Genomic DNA, 22,871 nt, shown 5'->3' with positions numbered 1-22,871 from the left:
CTCAAGATGTTTTATACATTTCCTATTGTAACACGTAGTCTAAGGCATAGAAAGTCCAATTATATAGGTGAAAATCAGCCTCTACATGTGATTTCTGAACTACCTGCTTCAGATTCTGTTGGACTGATAGGTACAAGGAGATTAGAGTCCTCTGTCTCTAAATTCCTGGAGGAGAAGGGAGAAAGAATTTCCATTTTAACAAGTACCACTGTATAGTAAGCATCTGTGATGAGAAATAATATAAGTCAGATGAATAAAGTACAGGTTAGCTGTACTCCTCAACTTTCTATCTTTTCGATATGTTCATTTATCTGTATTTATTCATCCCCGTATCACTAAGCATCTAAAATAGCTCCAGGCATTTGATAGAAGTTCAATAAGATGTACTCACTTTCCTCAAGGAAGGAGAGATTGGCAAGAAAATCAATGATGATAATGCAAAATATCAAGTGCTTTGATGGAAGAAGTAGAACAGAGAAGGAGAACCTAATCAAGCCTCAAGAGGTGCCATGGAGTATTTACATAAGAGATATGGGAGACAATTCACAATGGACCTCTTACGCTCCTGTACATCTTTCTGAGTCTGTCAAAATTGCAGGGCCCCAATTCTGATGGTTCTTTCATCCAGATCACTCCTCAGGACTGATTATGTAGTTGTAAATCCTGAAAACGAGAAACCATAATGCACAGCACTGTGAGGTCCTACAGCGCTCCTGGTCGTCCTCTGTTAACGTGCCTGCTTACATTTGCTACAAAAGGAAAGGAAATCTACCCTGAAATTGTACTCAACAGTACAAAGAGACATGTACGCACAAAGTAATTCATTATAGTACAATTATTGCTTGTAATTGTTTATGATCTACTCTGTGTCCTTACACTGAGGAGTTGCTAATTCCATCACATCCACACAGTGGACTACTATCTGTCTATATGTGAGAAGTGAAATTCTATGAATCAAAAAAAAAAGAAAAAAAAGAGAGAGATTTCTAGGATATATTGTTAAGTGAAAAAAAAAAAACAATGTTAGTATCTTTATGGTGTTGTCTTTGTGTAAAAACAAGAGGAAATTTGAAAATATAAAAGTGTATTTTTTATTAAAAATAAAAATAAAAAAGAACAGAAAACTCCAAACTAGTGAGATTGCTTATCTACAGGGAATGGGTGGGAACAAAGTGAAAATGAGAAGGGGTGAGGGCATTTCTCTGAATATACTTTCAGTACAGTCCGACTTCTGGAATCATGTTAATGTGCTGCACATTCTAGAATGATGAGTTTTTTAAAAAAAATTAACAAGGCTGGTCCAAACCCCAAAATCACAAAAGCAGATGAATCAAACCAAATTTCAGATGAATAACACAATGGGAAACAAAATAACTTTGAACATAATATCTATGCAACTGTAAACAAATATTGACCTCTAGTTAGGAGGCTTTTTACTTCACAGTAATACACCTTAATGATTCTGACACTACAGTCTGTATATTCTAGGATAAAGCAAATTAGTAGACATATTAGAGATAGGTATCTTCCATTTCCCTTCAGATGGCTCAGAACAAAATTCATAGCTGCATATGTGCATGCGTGGATGCGCGTGTGTGCACATGTGCATGTGTGTATAGGTGCACGGATATGTGTGTGTATTGAAAGGGCAAGAGCAAATTACAAGTGAGAGGCCTAATCCTCCTGGTTGATAATAAGGGAGGGGAAGCCCTCCCTTTATCTTAGAGTGTTTACTTTAAAAAAAAAAAAAAAACAACTAGTCATTCTAAGTTCTTTCTCTGTCTTTTTGAAATGTGTATAAATCTTTCAAGAAGCTAAATATGTCTCTTGCTAGTTTTATAGCTCAGGAATGTCTTTCTCGAGAACCTGGGAACAATTTCTTTGAAATGTGATCATCAAGGAAGACAGATAGCAGCCTTATTTCTCAATTTCCGTGGTGGTGGAGAAGCCTAGCTCTGGTGGTCTCCTTCATCCCAGCTGTAAAACTAGCTCTTGTCATAAATATGTGAGGAACTTCTTTTTCCTTTAGTTAAAGCTAATTAGCTAACACAGATGGTCATCCCAATTACCAAATGAATCCAGTACGAAGCATGTGTAATTAACGGTGCTGTCAGGTCCTCTTACTTGAGGACTAGGTATTGATTGGGTGTCTTGAGAACACCTATGCAATGGGTTGGACCTCCTTGGCTCTGTGAAAGGGTGAGATCTCCGTCTGTCTAGGCAGTCCCTTAGCACGTTGCCTGTGATGCGAATCGCATTCTGGCTGCATGTTTACTCACAAGGCAATTGTTTTCTGTCTGAGGAGTGACATCAGCAAGATGGCCAAAAAAGACATCCTATACCTGTATCCCCCACTCAGCAACAACAATTTGGCATCCATCCAGGGACAAAAGTGCCTCTGTGAGAGCAATGGGATCCAGCACATAAGCCAAGGGACCCAGGAGGAATCTCACCTACCTGTAAAACAGGTAATAGCAGATGGACCTCAGTCCTGGCTGTGGACACTGCAGTGGCCTGTACACTGGCTCCAACCTCTCTGGAGCAGGCTAGGAGCCCCTGGAGAGTGCTGTCTTAGGCTGTCACCCAGAGGCGAGAGAGCCTTTGTGGAGGTCCCAGCACACTGTGAGAGAGGGAGAGGGAGAGAACACAAAGTCGAATGTAGTGAAGAGGGTAAGAAGAGCAATTTGACTTTGCCCATGTGACCTCTTCCCCAAAGAGGCACAGTTCAGTGCCAAGGGAAACCTTCTTGGGTCCCCAATTTCTCCCCCAGGGGAAAGTGAGAATGTGAGAGCATGAGAGCATATGCACCTGCTTCCCCAGCCATGTAGGATGCGGTCAAAGACACCATTTCTCCCTTGCCCCAAACCAGAGTACTAGGTCCGGAGGTGCTTCAGGGCCCAAAGAGGCGGATAAAAAGGCAGATAGGAATTTCAGAGAGCATTAAAGGGATATATTTCCTTCTACACCTCCCCTGTGGATTCCTCCGACTGGCCCTCAGGCACCCCAAGCACTCTGCATGCCTCACCCCTGCATACCCCCAACCTAGGGTCTACTCCTTGTGCCAGCCCTGGCCAGCAGAGAGGGGTTTCACGGAGGGGTAGTGAGCATGTGCAGAAAGCTGCCCCCCCCCTTCATCTACGAGTCAGGGAGAGACCACAAACTTGAGCTTTAGCGTCACATTTGGGAAAGCAGAGAGGAGGCATTGGCCCAATGTATTGCAGAGTACAGAATCAGTTGCCTTTCTATACACTAACAAGAAAATATATTGAAATGAAATGAAGAAAATAATCACACTCATAGGAGCATCCAAAATAATAAAATACTGAGGAATAAATTAAACCATGAGGTGAAATATCTCTACTCTCAAAATTACAAGAGTTTGAGAAAGACATTGAAGTAGAAACAAATGAAAGATATTCCATGTTCTTGGACCCGAAGAATGAGTATTCTTGAAAGGAACTCCTGTAAATCAGTAGCAAAATGTCCCAATTTAAAAATGGACAATGACACAATTAAATAATGACAGTTTTTTTTTTAAAAAAAAGGACAAAGGCATTGAATAGATATTTCTCTAAGCAAGACATACAAATGGCCAACAGGTGCATAAAAAGCTGCTCATCATCACTAATCACCAGGGAAACACAACATCTAAGGTATGGAAACAACCTGTCTCTGTAGACGTGAGTGAATGGATAAATAAGATGTGCTTCGATATATATGTATCAATATATTTACTATACTGTATTATATATTTGAAAGCTACTAAAAGAGAAGATCTTAAATGCCCTTGTCAGAAAAAAATAAATAGTAATTATGTGAGATGATGGATTAACTAATTAATTAACTAATCCTACTATGGTAATCATTTTGTAACACATAAATGGATCAAATCATTACTTTATAAACCTTAAATGTTACATGTCAATTATGTCTCAACAAAGCCAAAAAATTTCTCTTCAAATAATTTAGAATTTCTTCTGCTACCTAAACTACAGGTGCCCCTCCATAGTGTGGCCCCTCTGCCGTGCAGGATCCACATGGCCCTTCCCACCGACCTCTAGGGTCTGGGTTCAGGGTGTTGAGCATGAATGGACACCCATTAGGAAGATCATTGTAACTAGATAGGATGCTCGCATCAATCGGTGTTACTAGCTCATCTGTTCGTAAAGTGTCGTGATAAAGCAGGTACAGTGGGTGTGAGAATGCTCTCTTGGTAAAGTAGAAATCCTCAGAGAGAAAACGAGAATGTAGGATTCTGGACATATTCAATGTCCCGTAGTAAGCTTAGAAGGCTCTGAATGTCACTTATTCGAACCCAGGCAATGGTATGGCTCTAGTAGGGACTAGTGTCTGTGGTGAATTCATCAAGAGGATGAGTCAAGCATACTTTGTCAGGTGGGACAAGTTACTGGAAGAGCCAAGTGGTTAGTTACATTGTAAGTCACTCAGACCATCTCAAAAAAAAATTTTTTTTAAGATTTTACTTATTTATTCATAAGAGACATATATAGAGAGAAAGGAGCAGAGACCCAGGCAGAGGGAGAAGCAGGCCCCATGCAGGGAGCCCGACGTGGGACTCGATCCTGGGTCTCCAGGTTCACACCCTGGCCCATGGCAGACGCTCAACCACTGAGCCACCCAGGGATGCCCTATTCCTAAACCTCTTAAAATTCACACACAATGGTGAGAGAAAACACTTATAGATTAGGAAGCAGACTCAGAAATGTTAATTGATTTGCCCAAGGTTACACACTGATGATTGATGACGCTGGAATGTGGGTTCATATCTGTCTCAATACAAAGGCAATATCTGCCTGACATTCCACATATCTATACTGAACTGCATCATTATTCAAGGGTTTTACGCGGGCTGTGCGTGTAAAACCCTCCTCCCTCCCAGAGAGCTAACCAAAATAGCCTCAGAGTATTTGGTTTCCACACACACGAGCCCCTTCCTTGAAGCAGAATTGTCGCCTTAACACAAAATGAGCAAGCTTTCTGGTCTCACAAGCATATCTGGGAGGGACACCGTATAGTTCTGACATCTGTTACTAATTTGTGACTTTAGGCCTCAAAAGGCTGTAAAATAAATGAAGCTCCATCAGATGTGTTTAGATAAGGAAGCTGAGAAAAAATAGTTCTTTATCCCTCTCCCCACTACAAACCTAATATTTGATGAATAGCTGTTATAGATGAGTCCCCAGCAAAGGGTCTACGTGTCTTATCTCACTCCACGTTTCACAATTAACTTCCGACTCTGTTGTTTTACTAGAATGTCAACTACTTAAATGTAACACTCACACTTCTACTGATGGGAGTCAGAATCTTACTTTCAGGAATCACGTTTGTTGCCAAGTGTATGCACACACTCACCCACACACAGAGTAAAGAAGGATCCGGGATGCTACTTTTTCACATCAGGTCAAGATGGGTTGTGTGAGGCAAGAAGGACGAAAGCTGCCATTATAACATCCGATTGATCCTCATGTTCTCAAAAGACAGGCGCCCTTTCGCCTGGATTTCAGGTCACCTGCACCAGTTTTCATTATGAGTTGATTGAGACACATTGAGATTTCTTTAAACCAAAGGAAAGCAATCCTTCCAGTCTCCTCATCGCACTTCTCCTCCTCCTATCTCTATTCAGCTTTGTTTCATTAGGCATCCCTCTGGGTGACTGCGTGGGATAACGTAACGGGGCATTTATTCCATGTTTGTCGAAACCTTAACAAAACAAAGATGGCCGTTTCTAATCAGGGATCACAATTACAGGCGTGCAGAAAAAAACTCACTAATACTGCAATTCAGAGATGAGTACACACTTTTTTTTTTCACCTTTATTACTCTACGTTGTTATACATATCCTGGAAGATTGGGTAGAGATGTTAGGGGAGGGAGAAAATGCTGTCTGCCTGCCCATAGGTGAGAAACAGTAGGTTCTTGTTATTTATTTCTTTTAAAATTTTATTTATTTATTTATTTATTTATTTATTTATTTATTTTTATTTATTTATTTATGAGAGAGCGCAAGCTGGGGGTGAGCAGGAGACAGAGAGAAGGGGAATCCTAATCAGGCTCTGGGCTGAGCATGGACCCTGAGGCGGGGCTCAATCTCATGACCCTGTCATTACGATCTGAGCCAAAACCAAGAACAAGACGCTCAGCGGACTGAGCCACCCAAGAGCCCCTAAGTTCTTGGGATGTAAGTCTTGCTGGGTGTGCTGGGTCTCTTTTACCTGGCCGTCCAGACACTCTTTCTCATCTTTACCTTGATCTGTGCCGCAAAAGGCATCCTGCAGTGTCTCCGTTGGCTCTCCATGCTCTGGATCATGGCTGAGTTAGACCAGTGAGAGATTTGGGAAGGAAATCAGAGGGTAATAGGACAGTGGAGTTGAGACGAGTGGTCCACAGGTGCCCTGTGTGCTCTGTGTCTTTGGTGGGTGATTTCCTGGCCATAGCTTCCTAGCTAACCCCCCTCATCAGCTTCTCTGAGCACTCTGACCCAGGGGGTCTCTCATCCTGACCCCCTCATGCCTAGAGATGGCAATATCTTCCCATTGTTACAAGCCTTCTAGTACTGTAGCATCCATTACTTCTTTTTCTGAATGCTACTGGTATTCTTCCCAAATAGCCTGTTTTAGAATTCTCCTCAAGCTACCCAATTGGTGGGCACCACCTTTTCATGTCAAGATCATGGCTGACAGATTCAAACTCCTCCAAACAAATACAAAACCCAAAAGTCCTTCTTGGGGAGATGATAGTGCAATGGTCTAGGTGTTAACGGGTCTGTTTGATTTCTTGTTTTTTTTTTTTTTTTAATTTTCTAAAGCTATTAGTATAATGCCAGTCACCAAATGAATATTAATTATTTAGTGAATAAATTATTCATAAATGAATGAATGAGTGGATGAGTAAAGAGATGGATGAATAAGTAATGAGTAAATGAGATCATCATTTAGCAATTCAACTTCTAAAAGCAAATTCTGCTAATTTTTCTTATTTTTTTAAAAGATTTATTTATTTATTTTAGAGAAAGAGAGAGCATGAGCAGGGAGGGGAGGGGTCAATGGGGAAGGAGAGAATCTCAAGCAGACTCCTCACTGGGTGAAAAGCCAAACTTGGTGCTCGATCCCACAACCCTGAGATCATGATCTGAGCCAAGATCATGAGTTGGTCATTTAACTGACTGAGGAACTCAGGTGCCCCTATGCTGATTTTTTGCTTTCTTTCTCTTTCTTTCTTTCTTTCTTTCTTTCTTTCTTTCTTTCTTTCTTTCTTTCTTTCTTTCTTTCTTTTCTTTCTTTCTTCTTTCTTTCTTTCTTTCTTCTTTCTTTCTTTCTCTTTCTTCTTTCTCTTGCTTTTCTTTCTTTCTTTTCTTCTTTCCTTTTTTAATTATTTGAGTGACAGAGAGAGAGAACCTGAACATGCACAGGTTGGGGAAGGGCAGAGGGAGAGGGAGAAGCAGGGAGCCCCGACATTGGGCTTGATACCAGGACCCTGGGATCGAGACCTAGCCAAAGGCAGGTGCTTAACCACCAGGTGAGCCACCCAGGCGCCCCTGAGTTTTCTTATAATTTATGAACTTGGCTGCCTGTGAAAGCTGTAGATCTTAGACGTGAGTGTCTCTAGGCAGTTTTTGCTCCCTTCTGTCGCCAGTGGTTAAGTGACACATATTTTTCCTTGAGGCTTCTGATTCTATTTGCTCTCTCATCTTCAGGTATTTATTGTTACAGATGCAAACCTTTCAATAGGATTAAAATTAAGTTGGTTTCAATTAATGCTACACATTTTCAACAGGATAAGAGCTATTTTTTCTTAGTTTCTATTTTTTGACATTTATGTATTTGCTGTCTTTATTATTGGTTACATGAATATGAGTTTTATCTTGGTCTATAAGACACAATGAAGTTATGATATTTGCTTAGGAAAGATGTCATAACATATGGATGTGCAGATAATAACTTTCTGACCGAATATTCAGAGTCATTTAACTGAAATAAATCACTAGGGTAGGAAAATCGCTGGAAACCTCTACAGATTTATGATTCAAGTGTCAAAATCTTGGGGCGCCTGGCTGGCTCAGTTGGTAGAATGTGTGACTCTTGATCTTGGGGTTGTGAGTTTTTGCTCACTTTGGGTGTGAAGATTACTTAAAAAAAAAGTTTAAAGTAGGGAAAGCTTAGGGTGAATGCCTCTGCATGTATACTTACAATTGTATGATTTAATATCTACTTAGCGGGTATTTTTCATATATAAAATGTTAAGGATTAAATGAGATACTTAGGTAATATGTGTTGAGAAGTTTCCTAGCTATATGCACTATGTTATCATTATTATTGATATTGTTTGGCATTTTGTTAAATTCAAAATGTCTAGAGTCCTTTGTAAAAGGTTTTATTTTTTTTTTCTTAGAAGTTTTTACTTTTTCTGTTTTACCTAGAAGCTTTTGACATCTGTAGTTTCAATTTATTTTTTCAAAGCCATGAACAATTCTCATAGTACTTCGGCTTCATGCACTGAATAGGTTGGGTAACCCACTATTTCATCAAAAAAGTAAGAAGCTCTAATCCCGAAGAATAAGATCCGGTATGAGCATTATACTTAGTATCCTCAGAACCAAATGCAGACCTTAAAACATGGAATTTATGTAATATTTCAAGCCTTTAGAAATATGGTTCATAATCCAATCATTAATTCATCAAATTTCACTTCATAATGATTGATGCCTGCTGCAGAAAGTTCCTTTTGCAAATTTTGGTTTGAATATTAAATATAATCTCATAATTCTGTGATAATTAATTTCAACCTTTTAATGACCATATAATTAAAAAGTAAATTTCCTTTCATTGACCCGTCCCACTCCCCAGAATTAATTCTTTTAATTCATATAAAACCCATTTAATATGACCATTATGAGAGTTACATTAGCAGAGGAGAATCTGATGCTCAAAGATACTAGGTAACGTGTAGATGATTACTCAGTTTTACATGGAGTCACACATTAAACCCAAACAATTTGATTCAATGGACTGCTCTCTTAGACTTCACTCTATACTAGTTCTTTTCTCGTGGGTCCTAGGCACATGCAATCACTTGTCTTTATTTGTCAATACATATAGATATACTTCATTTTTATAGTCTATATGTTATACTATTTCTTAATCTACCATATTTTCCTTAGATGATGGAAAATTCAAAATAATGTAAGTGTTTCAATAGGCAACAATCATAAACAGTTTCACAAGGAATGCCCTTAGACATTACTGTTGGAAACGGGCAAACACGTCTGTAGAATAAAATTGTATTTGCAAATTTACTAACACAAAGGCTGTGTGCACTTCAAGTTTGACAAATAATTCCTCAATCGCCCTCTGGAAAACTTGAATAAATATATATTATCAGCAATGATGTATGAGAATTTATATTTCAGCATATCTGCTTCAACACTAGATATTAAACATCAGCTACTTTCCACCTATCATACTAGTTGGCTTAATCTGGACTTTGAGGGTTGCTGTGGGTTTCTAGGGGGAAAAAAATCTCATTGAAATACTGATTTAATAGTTTCATCAACAAGTAGTAGGTCTTCCCAGCAGGGGAAAAAAAAAATGCCTTACAATTTTTTTCTTTTATGATCACACTTGAAACTATTTCAAAATCTTTGAGACCTTCTACTGACATGTTTGTCTCCAGTATGTGATTTTTCTCACTAGTAGAGCAAGAAGCAAGCAAATATCACTTAAACACCCCTTTTCAAATAAAATAGCATAAAGTGGAAACAAATGAAGTTGCCTTTTAGACAGATGGAAGCTGTCCGCCCAGAATATGACCTTTTCTCTGAACTTTCTTCTCAAGCTACCCTGGAGGGTGGCATATAAAATACTAAGGATTCTGCAGACACATGATGAGGATTCGGGGGTCGTGCTCACATCTAAGCCAGAAAGACACCAGACAGCCTCTTTACAAGGAGAAAATACCAGCTTCTAGCCATACATTTAAATTGCAAGTAGGAAGAAACAATGCCTGGGAAGCACACTGATACCAACCTACGTCACACAGCTCTGTCCCGCGTCTGATGTGTATCTTATGACGTAACCATATGGGGATATTTTAGATCGGACAGGCCAGTCACCACATATTACCTTTGCTTCGGTGATGCCTTAAATATATTGATTCCTTGAATTATGTAAGACTACCTGCTAAATCATACTATGTTCGTATTTTTGAAGAAGTGGAAAAACACACCCAATAAAGCCTCAGTTAATAATGTTTTCTTTCAGGGCACCTGGGGGGCTCAGTAGGTTAAGAGGCCGATTCTTGGTTTCAGCTCAGGTCACAACCTCATGGATTGTAGCATCAAGCCAGGCATCTGGTTCTGAGCTCCGCAGGGAGTCTGCTTCTCTCCTCTGCCTCGCTCCCACCAGGCTCGTTCTCTCTCTCTCTCTCTCTCTCAAGTAAATAAATAAATCTTTAAAAAATAATGTTTTCTTTCTAATTTATTTTAAACTTCCCCAAACTTGGAAATAAAAATATATACTTGGGCTGTGTGTGTGTGTGTGTGTGTGTGTGTGTAGAAAATAAATTCCTGGTTGAGTGTAATACTAGGAGACATTTATCAAACCAAGTTACAAATAAAAATAAAAACAGAATTCTGAATTCTGTACACTGGCTCTGGGGTAGGACCTAGAAAAATCAAAACCAGTCACCTGCTCTGGGCTCATACTGTAAAAGCTGTAGTTGAAATGTCCTTTTATCTTGGAGTGACTTTGACAGGTCTTGAATCTCCCTTTGCCCCTCAACGCACTTAGCTATCAGAATGGACCAATTTTAAGAGCTGAAGTGGGATGAGCACCAGGGGTCGGAGTCAAGAACAAGAACGAGAATCCAGCACAAAGGGGAAGGCCTACATCCCTCCACTTTATGAAACCGAACCACCAGTGAGACAAATGATCATAAGCCAGGTTTAGAGAAACAGGATCACCTCACAGATCTGATGTCTAGCATGGCTTCTTCAGCTTGAACATCCCTGATAACGCTGAAATGAGAGTGTCAAAGATTATCACATCCCAGCCACATGGTATAAATACCCTGTCTGTCGAGGCCCCAGCTCCTTTGACAACTTTATTTTACTGGTTTCATTGGCTGCCCCCCTACAGGGTCTGACACACCGTTATGAAAGGGAAGAGTCATGAGCAAAACACACATGTTGAAGAAATAAAAATATTGATGCTTTTTTATTGTCGTTGAAGTTGCTATGCATTTATTCTCTCAAGACTGTTCAGCACCTACTACAATATGCCAATTCCCATATTTTAACATCTCTTTTAAATCCAGACTCACTTTTTGCTTGTGTATTCAGGCCAAGTTCAGTTTATTTTTCCTACTAAATGTAGGTAGTTCTACCCCACTGGAGATCACTGTGAGCACTTTTAAGAGATAACAATACTACTAAAGTTGGTACATTTTAAGAGCTTCCAATGCTCCAAGAAATGTGCTAAGCCCTAAAACGGGGTTTATGATAGTAATAGTTATTCTGTGAGGTTAGATGGTATGATCCTCATCTTAGAAGAAATGAAAACTCAGTGTGTTTCCTGTGATTTATCCTGAGTCACAATGAAAATATAATGATTAAGACAGCTTACGAAACCAACTCAAATGTCGACCTCCACCTATAACCCTCATCTTGGACAAGATGCTTTACCTGTTCGACTCTCAGGATACTTCTTCGATTGTGCAGACATCTGCATCTGTAGGGTGGTAGTTTCCCGTTAATGCTTTTTATTGTCATTGGACAGGGAAAATAAGAAAAAAAAAAAAACTACCTTGTTAATTCCCAAAGATAATTCTCTTAAAATTTTCTCTTTTAAGCCTTGAAAAATATTGAATGGTTTCCATATTATCACTAATTATATTAATAGATATGTGGAAACAGGGTATTAATAGATATGTGGAAACAATGTAATGGCTTCATGTAGTATTCATGCACTAATGGATATGCCAAGCTATTATTGTCATTCAAATTGATAGGGCATTTTGTCTTTAATGGCTCTGAGTGAGTGTTCATCTTCTTGAGAAGTTTTAGAGTCCATGCGAGTGTTTTAATATAAGCCCTTCCTGTTGACTTGATATTTCACAATTAAAAAGAAAATGCTCTGAAACGAATGCATTTTAAAAAGTAACAATCAGTATCTTGTTGAAGATAAGTCACAATTCTGAAGCCTCCGTGTTTGCTAACTTTCAGCTGTCAAGGTAAATTAGTATTTAATGAGGGGGTGCATTTTGATCGATGATTTGGAAATGCCTTAGCTGTATCAGGGGGGATGGAGACACTACAATAATTGTTGAAGTTAATAATCAACTTTTGCTTTTTAGGTGAAACAAGAATTTCAGAAGTGTTGGAAGAAGAGACAAACGGAAAACGAAAACAAAAACAGACACAGGAGTTATTGCTAAGTTGCTTCGATCTGTTCTCATCTCCTAGTATGATCCTAGATGATGAGAATGTTGTCATCCTACAGCTACACTCTATCAAAATATGCCAGTGGATTTATTTTTCTTATTTTGACTCTATCAGTCACATTGTATATTGATAATTATAGATACAATGGTTAAATATAATGTGACATCAACCGTAAAAATGAGGCACATATGTTCTTTTTCCCTCCCTCCCTCTGCCTCTTTTAATCTCTCTTTCTCATCTGAGGTTTCTATTCAAGAAAGAATCATCTCTATTTTTGAAGGAAAGGTCTTCATTGGAGCTTGTTTTATTTTTTAATTTTCTTTAAAGATTTCATTTATTAGAGAGAGAGAGAGAGAGAGCACAAGCTGAGAGGAGGGTCAGAAGGAGAGAGAGAAGCAGACTCTCTGCTGAGCAGGGAGCCCAAGGTGGGGCTCGATCCCATGACCCCGAGACTATGACCTGAGCCCAAGGCAGACACTTAACTGACTGAGCCATTCAGGTGCTCCTGGGCTTGTTTTATAAAATGAAAATTTCTTTTAAAAATTCATACAACCACCAACTATGGTATTGTTTTGGAATATTGATACACAATATTTATTATAGAGCTTGAATAATGTTTGGATAAAATAAATCTAAATTTGATACTCACATAACTCTCAAAAATAAGAATTGTATTATCTGTTGGAAAGAAGTCTCCCTAAACCATCTATATCTTATGTATAAAGCAATTCCCTGTTTAGTTAACTTCAATAATTTTCCCATGGGATGGAAAAGATTATAAGATATTGCGGTTTGAATGTTTAATAAACATATGAGTACTAATATTTCCTTTAATGCATAACACTTTTTTTAAAAAAAGCAATGAATATGGATGCATTTTTCTCAGAATGTGTCAAATGTTTAAATTAATGTTATCATGATCACAGATGCTTAAAGCACTCTCCATGCACATGAAAGTACTGTCTTGCTTTGCCCATTCAGATCTATCTTCATGGTTGGCGATCTTGGTATTCTTTCTAACAATTTAAGCTTAATGAAAAGACTTCAAGATATGACATTGTGTCCAAATTAAATTTTAGAGAAACAATATTACCTTGAATTCAATAGATTTGTGAATCCCAATTATAAGGGAATGAAGGAATTTAATATATTAAAGATATAGCAAATAGGCAATGGTCTCTGAGAAGCTTGTCCAAAGCAGCATGACAGCACACACTGAGTTGTTGAGCTAGAGGGCTTCTTATCATTGATGTAGACAGACACTTGGCAAGGACGGTCTTATCAGGACTAATTTAGAGATAAGGAGACTAGGGGCACCTGGGTGGCTCAATATGTCAAGTGTCCAACTCTTTATTTTGGCTCAGGTTGTAATCTCAGGGTTGTGAGATGGAGCCCAGGGTTGGGCTCCAAGCTCAGTGGGGAGTCTGAGATTCTCTCTCTCTCTGTCCCTCCCTGCCCTCTAAAATAAATAAATGAATCTTAAAAAGAAAAAAAATAAGGAAATGGGGTGATTAGATCAGACATGTGGTCTTATAACTAGAGATTCTTATGTATTACAAAGTGACAAGTAGTTCATCAATCTCTGACTATTGAGTGACATTTAGTTCGGTGTTGGGAACATAGAGATAAATATTTAAAGCTGGGCTTTTAGAAATCTTAACATCTGATTGAGGAAACCATCAAGAAAATCAACAATCTGTAAATATCATGGTCACCAAACTGACAGTAAATTAAGAGCAAGGGATCTAGAAGTGTGCTGTAGACTCCACAGGAAATAAATCCTGACTCTGCCACATGATTAGGTGTCTTGATCTTGAACAATGAACCAGTTAGGAAGGAGAACCCATGCTAGGTCAACACTGGGAATTTAATATTCATGATTTATTACAAAGGTGTTAGAAAAGCTGATAGGACAAAAGTGACGAATGAGACAACCAAGAGATTAGGATCAATAGGAAGCCATTATCACCCTCATAGCTTGGGAGATAAAAAGAAAAGGTAGTTACCAGAGCTGAGTAGCTGAAGCCATTTGGCGTCAGGGGCACAATGTCAGTGGAGGAGCTGTGCAGTAGGCAGCGAGACGCCTGAAGGATTGCAGTCATTTCTGAAGATGCTGCACCAGATGGACAGAAGGAATGGGGTTATGCTGACTTTTACTATGACCTACCCTCCAAACTCCTGCCCAGCGCCTTCTACCGTACAGAACAAATTGGAAACCAGCTGGTAAAGGAGACTAGGAAATACAGATTTCAAGATATTCTCCTCTCCCCAGAAAAGAGAAAGTGTAAGGAAAGTATCAAAGAAAGAAAAATGACTCTGTCTAGTGCAGACGCATTATTTAAGGTCTTCGAATTCTCTAAAAGTCACCCAGTGTCTTCCCCTGGCATTTAGACTAAAATACTTAGACCCTTACCTTGACCAAAACAAAACAATGCCCTCGTCCCCACAACCGTGCCCCCTGCCCCCAGCCTCAAAGCTCTATGCACTGCATTCTGCATAGATTCTTCCAACATTTCTACACAATCTCCTACACCGACTGGAGTTCAGCCTTCCTTCTTACGTCGGCTTCCTCATGTTCAAGGCCTGCCTGCCCTTCCCTCTATCTGGAATGGAACTCTTCCTACCCTTGGTTGGCTCCATGTTGTCACGTGAATCTGTTTCAATAAGACCTCCACACAGCATTTTTTTTTTCTTGGACCACCTGGCACAATCATGTCAGCAGATTTCCATTCTTTACAAAGCTTTTACTACTACTTGATACCACGTACTGAATTATGAAGCTATATTTAAAAGTCTAAAAAAAATCTGCTTTTCCTATAGAATATAAATTCTATTTGGGCAGAGACTTTAACCTGCATTATTTGGTACCTAACGAATGCCTCTCACATAGTTGCTCCTCAAAATATATATTTTAGCAACTTGGATGAGTAACTGGTGTTATGAGAATATCAATCCCACTTTGTATGTGCAGAAATTGATGTTTGGAAGATTTGAATACAATGAGATATGTGAACCTACATGGTAGATGTGTTTGAAATGCAGGATCTAAAGTAAATAATTGTGCAATAAGAGGAATTTTCTTTTCTCCTCATGCCAAAGAAAAAGACAAAGATAGACTCATATGTATAAATCTGTCTTCCTTTCCAGAAAGACAGTGGAAAAATCACATCATTAAGGGCTTGACAAATTCCTCAATAAAATATATATTTTATAACAATACTTTGAGGAGAATTCCACTGTTTAATTGTAGCTTTATTAAAGAGAGAAATTTATCTGACTCATTTTATTGTTAACATTTACTAGGGTGGCGCCTGGCTGGCTCAGTTGGTTAGGCAGCTCTTGATTCTGGCTCAGGTCAGGATCTCAGGGTCCTGAGACCAAGCTCCACCTGGGGCTCTGCACTCAGCAGGGTGTCTGCTTGAGGATTCTCTCCCCCCGCCCCACTCTGTGCATGCACGTGCTCTCTCTCTAAAATAAATAAATAAATATTTTAAAAATAAAAAGATTTACCAGGATCATGGTGATTATTATTATTTATTAATGATAGGGATTTATTTATTTATGTTGGTGATTTTATTGTAAATATATGCACGGCATGATGCATGATTTCTCTTTGATCCCATATACCAACTACCAGGTTGAAAAAGGTCTTGTGGTAACCTGGATATGAAGCCCCATTATCATTTTATGTTCTTACTTTTCATCTTTGGCATTTCTTCTTCCCTGGTCTCCTAAGTTGTTCTCACAGAACAGGTTCATTTTGGTTTGATTTTGGATGAAAAGATTCATTTCACTTTAAAATAAATATATTTTATACGTATTAGAAATTATGAATAACACAAGAGACCACTACTGTTAATTTGGGCAGAAGAATCAGTTTCTAATTCAATCTCTAATCTTCTTAGGGTTACAACCTTAAAAAGTATACATAACCTTTCTAAGATTAAGTTTCTCATCTCTACTTCTATCTTAGTACTGGTATGAGGATTAAGTGAAAAAAAGGCATATAAAACTCTGAAAAGAACCTACCATATAACAACAACAGATAGTAATTAATATCTTGCTTTTTAAAAATTTTGGTAAAAAGGACATAACAGGAGATTGACTCTCAACAAATTTCTGAACGTACAGTACGATATTGTTAACTATAAGCACAACGTTATACAACAGATCTCTAGAATTTTATTATCTTGTGTGGCTGAAACACTATATACACTTTGAACAGCAACTCCCAATTTCTCTCTCCTCCAGCCCCTGGCAACCACCATTTTACCTTCTGTTTCTGTGAATTTGACTCCTTTAGATACTTCATGGAAGTGGAATCACACAGCATTTGTATTACTGTGACTGTCTTATTTCATTTAGCAAAATGTCCTCAAGGTTAGTCTGTGCTGTAGCATGTGACAGGATTTCCTTACTTTCTATGTCTAAATAACATTCCATTGTATGTATGTGCCACATCCTCTTTACCCATTCATCCGTGAATGGACATTTAGGTTGTTTTCACCACTTAGCCTCTGTGAATAAGTCTACTAACATGGTAGTGTAAACATCTCTTTGAGATTCTGATTTCAATTCTTTTGGATAAATACCCAGAAGTAGGTTTGCTGAATCATATGGAAGTTCTATTTTTAATTTTTCTTTCTTCTTTCTTTCTTTCTTTCTTTCTTTCTTTCTTTCTTTCGAGAGAGAAAAGGGGAGGGGGAGGGGCAGAGGTCCAGGGAAAGAATCTTAAGCAGGCTCTATGCTCAACATGGAGCCCAACATGAGGCTCAATCTCCTGACTCCAAGATCATGACCTGAGCTGAAACCAAGAGCTGGATGCCTAAGTCATTAAGCCACTCAGGTGCCCTTATTTTTAATTTTTTGAAGAACTGCCATACTGTTTTCCATTACATATGCTGGAAAGAGATTCCCATTTCTCCACATCCTAATCAGCACTTGTTATTTCGTGTTTGGTTTTTGACACTAGACATCGTAACAGATCTGAGGTGGTATTTCCAAAGACGAACACCAACAATTCTCCCATCCATAAATGAGCACACTGCTCCTCTCTTCAAGGAGTGGGGTCTATTTCTGGCCTTCTAACTTGTTTGACCAATAGAATGTGGTCAATGTGCCATTGCACCAGTTCTGGGTTTATTCCACGTGGGTTGGGGAGTTTCTGATTTTGCATTCTTGGAAACCAGCCACCATACAAAAAAACCTCATGCTTGTCTATTGAATGAGAAAAGGCCATATGGAGAGAGAGTGAGAGAGGTCACATGAACAAAAGTCACAGCACCCCACCTGGTTGTCAGCACCAGTGTCTCAGACATGTGAGTGAGGTCATCTTGGAAAATCACTGTCTTGGCCAAGTTCACAGGCCACATGAGGGACTCCAGGTGGAGTGCAAGTGTAACAGAACTGCTTAGCTGAAGTCAGCCAACCTACAGAATTATGAGAAATGATAAAGCATCACTATTTTAGATTTATAAGCATAATTTATTAATAATTAATATTATGAGTAATATTAGCAAATAGCAGATGATAGGAATGTTCACATTCTCAAGGTGCAGCTGGTCAGATACAAGGAGGATGAGAAGTGATGGGAGTGAGAATGGAGTAAGAGGCATTTCATATATGGAAGCTGAGAAACTTGCCTGCCAATCTTCTTCATTAGAACTTCCTCTCTTCATGGAGAATAAACGTTGGAGTTTGTGAAATGTAGAAAATATTCACTAAAATTCATTGTGGCAGTTCAACTAATATAATTCATGGTGTCATCTTGTTTTTTTTCTCCAAAATATACATGTTATTAAGTAGGCTTTATTTGACATCTGCATTATGAAAATTAAATGATAAAATCTGAATGACCTTTATTACTTTGCATGGGCTGCTCTCATCTGCTTATCTCAGTTTTTGAAAAGGTCATCACCAGTTGTACTATGGGATCAGTTAATAATGTATTAATACTTGCTTTGTAAGCCAAGGATTATCCACAAATCGAAACATACAAACATTATGAAAATAGAGGTTACCAATAGTTGTGAAGTAACTCATGTGGAATAGGTGTGTTATTTTTATATAAATACGTTAAGAGATTAATGATACAGTTATAAAACACTGTCTCTTTTAATGCACAAGCCCTACTGAATAATGTCATATGGTGGCAGAGGTGGGGGATGATAGTGTTGAATTGAAATTCAGACAGCCTGGATTCCAGAGCAAGTTTCAACAATGATTGTATGACTGAAAACAAACTCCTCCTCCATCACCTTGTCTACAAATGGGGATAAAGCTCCTTTTCAGGCCTAACAATAGTATAGCTGTGAAAATCAATTGCAATTCTGTTCTGTTTGTGAACCACAAGGTTCTTTATTTCATAACTTACTCCAAACTATTGAATGGTCTTTGTTCAACAGACGTGATTCCAATGTTTCTTATCTTTTTTTTTTTTTTCATAGACTGTGGGAGGGATGGGTAGTGGCAGTGGTGGGCAGAACCTGAATTGAACCCAGATTGAACTTGAGTTGTCACTCTTCCACTCTGACTCTTGATTTCTTCAACTGAAATATGAAATATTTTTAGGGGTGCGGTGAGACTTAACTGAGGTAGAGCATCCTGCAGTTTTTTCTTCATTTCACCTGATTACTCATAGTTCCTTCCCTCTACTTTTTAATCACTGGCCTATGGCCCCACAGGCTGACCTCTATAGATTGCACACTCTGGGTCTGCCATGCTTTGCAGCTTCTTATTTGGCCCAGCTAATGGGACCACTTATAGGAGATTGTAGAACAGGAGGAAAGAGAGGTCAGATTTTTTACCACTACTCGTGTCTGAGTTTCTCCAAGGCTAAGATCCCCAATGACAACTCTTCTGCCTCTTTAGCTGTCTTCAGCCTCCAATAACTGCCTCCTTTGGCTTTTTCAGGTTTCAGGATGTCAAAAGTTTCTCTGAGTCATCCCTTAGTGCCTCGCCAACCCTTCTCAGTTTCTTCAATGTTTTACATTCCTTTAATTTTGAAATGGTTTCTTTATAAACCCTTTTAAGCATTCCATCTGTTTTCCTGACAAGATCTTAAAGCTTCAAAGTGACAGTCACATAATAATCTCTAAAAGCTGTTAGAATATATTATTATCATAATTATAATATTTAAGGTAGGAAAAAAGTCAGATCATTACAAAACTGCCCTTCTATTGTCTATCTATCTATCTATCTATCTATCTATCTATCTATCATCTATCTATCATCTATCCATCCTTTATATTGTTTGTTGGAGTTTGTTTTGGGGGACATCAGATACCTGAAATCATTAGAAAAAGAAGAAAATGCCTAAATTTGTGGGACACAAATGAGTGAGGAAGAAGTCAGAGGAGTGTTTGTCAAGGAACCAGACAGAGATGTTGATCCCAGACACCTTGACTGATTGTTGTGAATGATTTGCATGTATGACTGTCATAAAAATGCACTACTATAATAGTTTGACCCACAATCCAAGTTTCCATTTCATCCATATCAACACTAGACCAGGGATCAGAACAGAGGCATACCATGAGCCAAACTATCTACTCACACACCCACCCAGTGCTCATGGTGGCGAGGCTTACTTACGCCTTTGTGCTCTTTAGTTCTATAGCTATATTAAAATGCCTTATATTTATTTGTGCCTTGAAAAAATTCCCCTAAACTACTCCAAACATTTATTAAAGATTGTAACTGTCTTCATAATGTCCCTCATTCACCAGGTAGAAAAGCAATGCATATAATAGATATGCAAACAAATAAATACGATAATATTTAGCTAACAAGCTTATTAGATAATAGGAGGATGGATAGATAGATGATACACAGCGAAGTAGGTAAGACTATAGTTAGATAGCATATCTTCTCTATGAATATTTAAAATTAATTAATTCAAATGGCTTTTGATCATAAGTCTATTAAGAAAGAAACAAACTTCCTATCTGTCTCCATTCTAAAAATTTCCGGGCCCCTATACCATTATTTCCATGGGTTATTCAATGTTTCTCTTAGATAATATAATTTTCTGAATCTCTACCACAACACTTCCCCAAGATGCCCATTAAATATTATCCAAAACACTTTATTTTGAGCCACCCCTATCTTGGCTCCTTTCTTTTTGTTTGCATCTGAAACGGAGCAGACATCTTGTTTACCAGGGACCATAGGAAAGTGAATTCACTTATTGATTGACATTATCAAGCAGTCAGACAGACACTGTAGCAGGTAAAATTGCTTTTTGTGTGTGTTGTTGTCTGCCAAACTTTAACAGTGAAAGTGATGTGTTTTTGCCAGGCAGGGCTACTATACAAGCAGGTAATGGGTCTTAAAAATGCTGCAAATGTTAATGGTGTTAGATCAATAATATTACTACCACAGGTAAGATGCTATTACATGTATTATTAAGACATTGTTCAAAATTCAGTGACTCAAAGGACTTTGAGAATGTATGAGTAATTGCTGTATCATTGGTACAATAAAATGCTAATGGAAGTTTTGTCATACAACATGCTGTGTATATTTTTTCACGAGATTTCATACAGAGTGCTTTTGCCTTAATGCACTACAAACTAATTGCTCAATTGCAAACTCAATTGCTCCATCATAGTCTAATCTTCCTCCTAAATATAAGCCAACTGAAAAGGCAAAAGATGTTATTTTTCTACTCATTCATTACTTTTTTTTTCCCCAAAATCTCTCATGAAATGGAAGGCAAACAATGGAATACCATTCCTTATTTTTGTTTCTATAAATAGTTAATATATTGTTTAAATAAAACTGACCTTAGTACTTTCACCTGAGTACAATATCACATATTAGCTCCAGAAAGCATTGTAGGTTGCCACAAAAATGATTTCTGCATCAACTAATTGATTCCAAAGATAGGCAAATATGTTCCTTTAGTGAAGTTAGTAAATCATGAGCTCGACTACTTTAAAGTCTAAAAAAAAAAAATCCTTCAGTTAACTTCGTCCTTCTATGTTCTATTTAGAGACCATATATACACACACGATGAAAAGTTAAGTAGCTGAATGGAAAGCTCAATAGATATGAGAAGTCCCAGGTTCAAGTAGTGTCGCTCTCTTTCCCCAATCTTTCTATACTTATTTATTCTTTTTTTTTTTTTGCCTTAAATGTGTACCATTGGATTTTTCCCACTGAAATTCTGCCATTTTGCAGAAAAAGATAAAGAGGAAAAGAAAGGAAAGTAGCATGGAGAAAGGCAAGAAAGAGAGAAAGAGAAGGAAAGAAGGAAGAAAGCGTCAGATAAGCAGTTCAATAAGAGGGAAAAAATTCACTTAGCCATGAATATGGAAACACAGGCCAGATAAGGGTGAAATAGGCTTACGGGCTTTTCAGGAAGAATTTATTCCCCATAACTTATATTCAATTCTATTTCTAGCTCAAGCAACTTGAGCACTGTATTCCTGGTATCAATTTTAGCTTGTGCAAAATACAGCTGTCTAATTGCTAACTGAGAGAGGAAAAAATATTTTTTCCTCAAATTTCTGATGATCTCCATTGGTTTCTAATCCTGTCCCATCTTTATTTTAAAAGTGCATCCCTTTTGTCTTTCTTAATAACTGGATGAATTTGTTATTGGAATAGATGCCTATTATTTGCGTATTCTAAATTATGGAGCTTATAGTACAAAAGAGTACACTGCTAGTTGGTAGAAATGGGAAATGATTTTTCAACTTTTCAGAGTTCTTATTCTATAAAATATCAATGTAGACGTATGACTGTTCTGACTATGAGTCAGGCAGGAGGATAAAGAGACAAATTATTCCAGGGCACAGGTAGCAGCCAGCTCCTGAGTTTGACTAAGGTCTCTGTCAGGATTCAGCTTTTAGAATTAATAAGATAACCCACTTACACTCCAACCTTACATAAGTAAACCCTACTTCCCAGCAGTAAGCCCAGGTTAATTACAGAGCTGCCCCACCCGAAAAATGGAAATAAAAAGTGTCAAGTACAAATAAATAAGACAAATCAAAATCAAAGTTACCAAATTTTAGGAGGGAACAGTGATAACAGGTATGCAACTGCAGAGGGAAAGAGATGGAGAGATGACCAATGAATCTATAAGTTAAAGTAGGTTGGCAGGAGGGCTGAGCAGCTGAAATGATGGGGACTGCCAAGATATCACGACTATTCATAGACTCAAGGTGGCTGATGGAGTAGACCATTCCTAGGGGCTTTTAGAGATATGGATGAGGACCAGGCCCTCTATGCACAGTCTGTCTGCATTTATAGTTGTTGCCATATTTTTGTGACTTTAGTCCATGTCAAATTCTTTCTGGAAATAGAAAAAAATATATATATAATCAAAATGAGATTAATCTATAGATGTTAGTCATTACGAAAGCTTAGAGAAGGAGGATTCATAGACTAGGGGGCACATGACTGA

Source organism: Canis aureus, chromosome 3 (genome assembly GCF_053574225.1).
Source record: "Canis aureus isolate CA01 chromosome 3, VMU_Caureus_v.1.0, whole genome shotgun sequence".
NCBI lineage: Eukaryota > Metazoa > Chordata > Mammalia > Carnivora > Canidae > Canis > Canis aureus.
The sequence above is the reverse complement of the archived record's forward strand: the minus strand, read 5'-3'. Positions refer to the sequence as shown.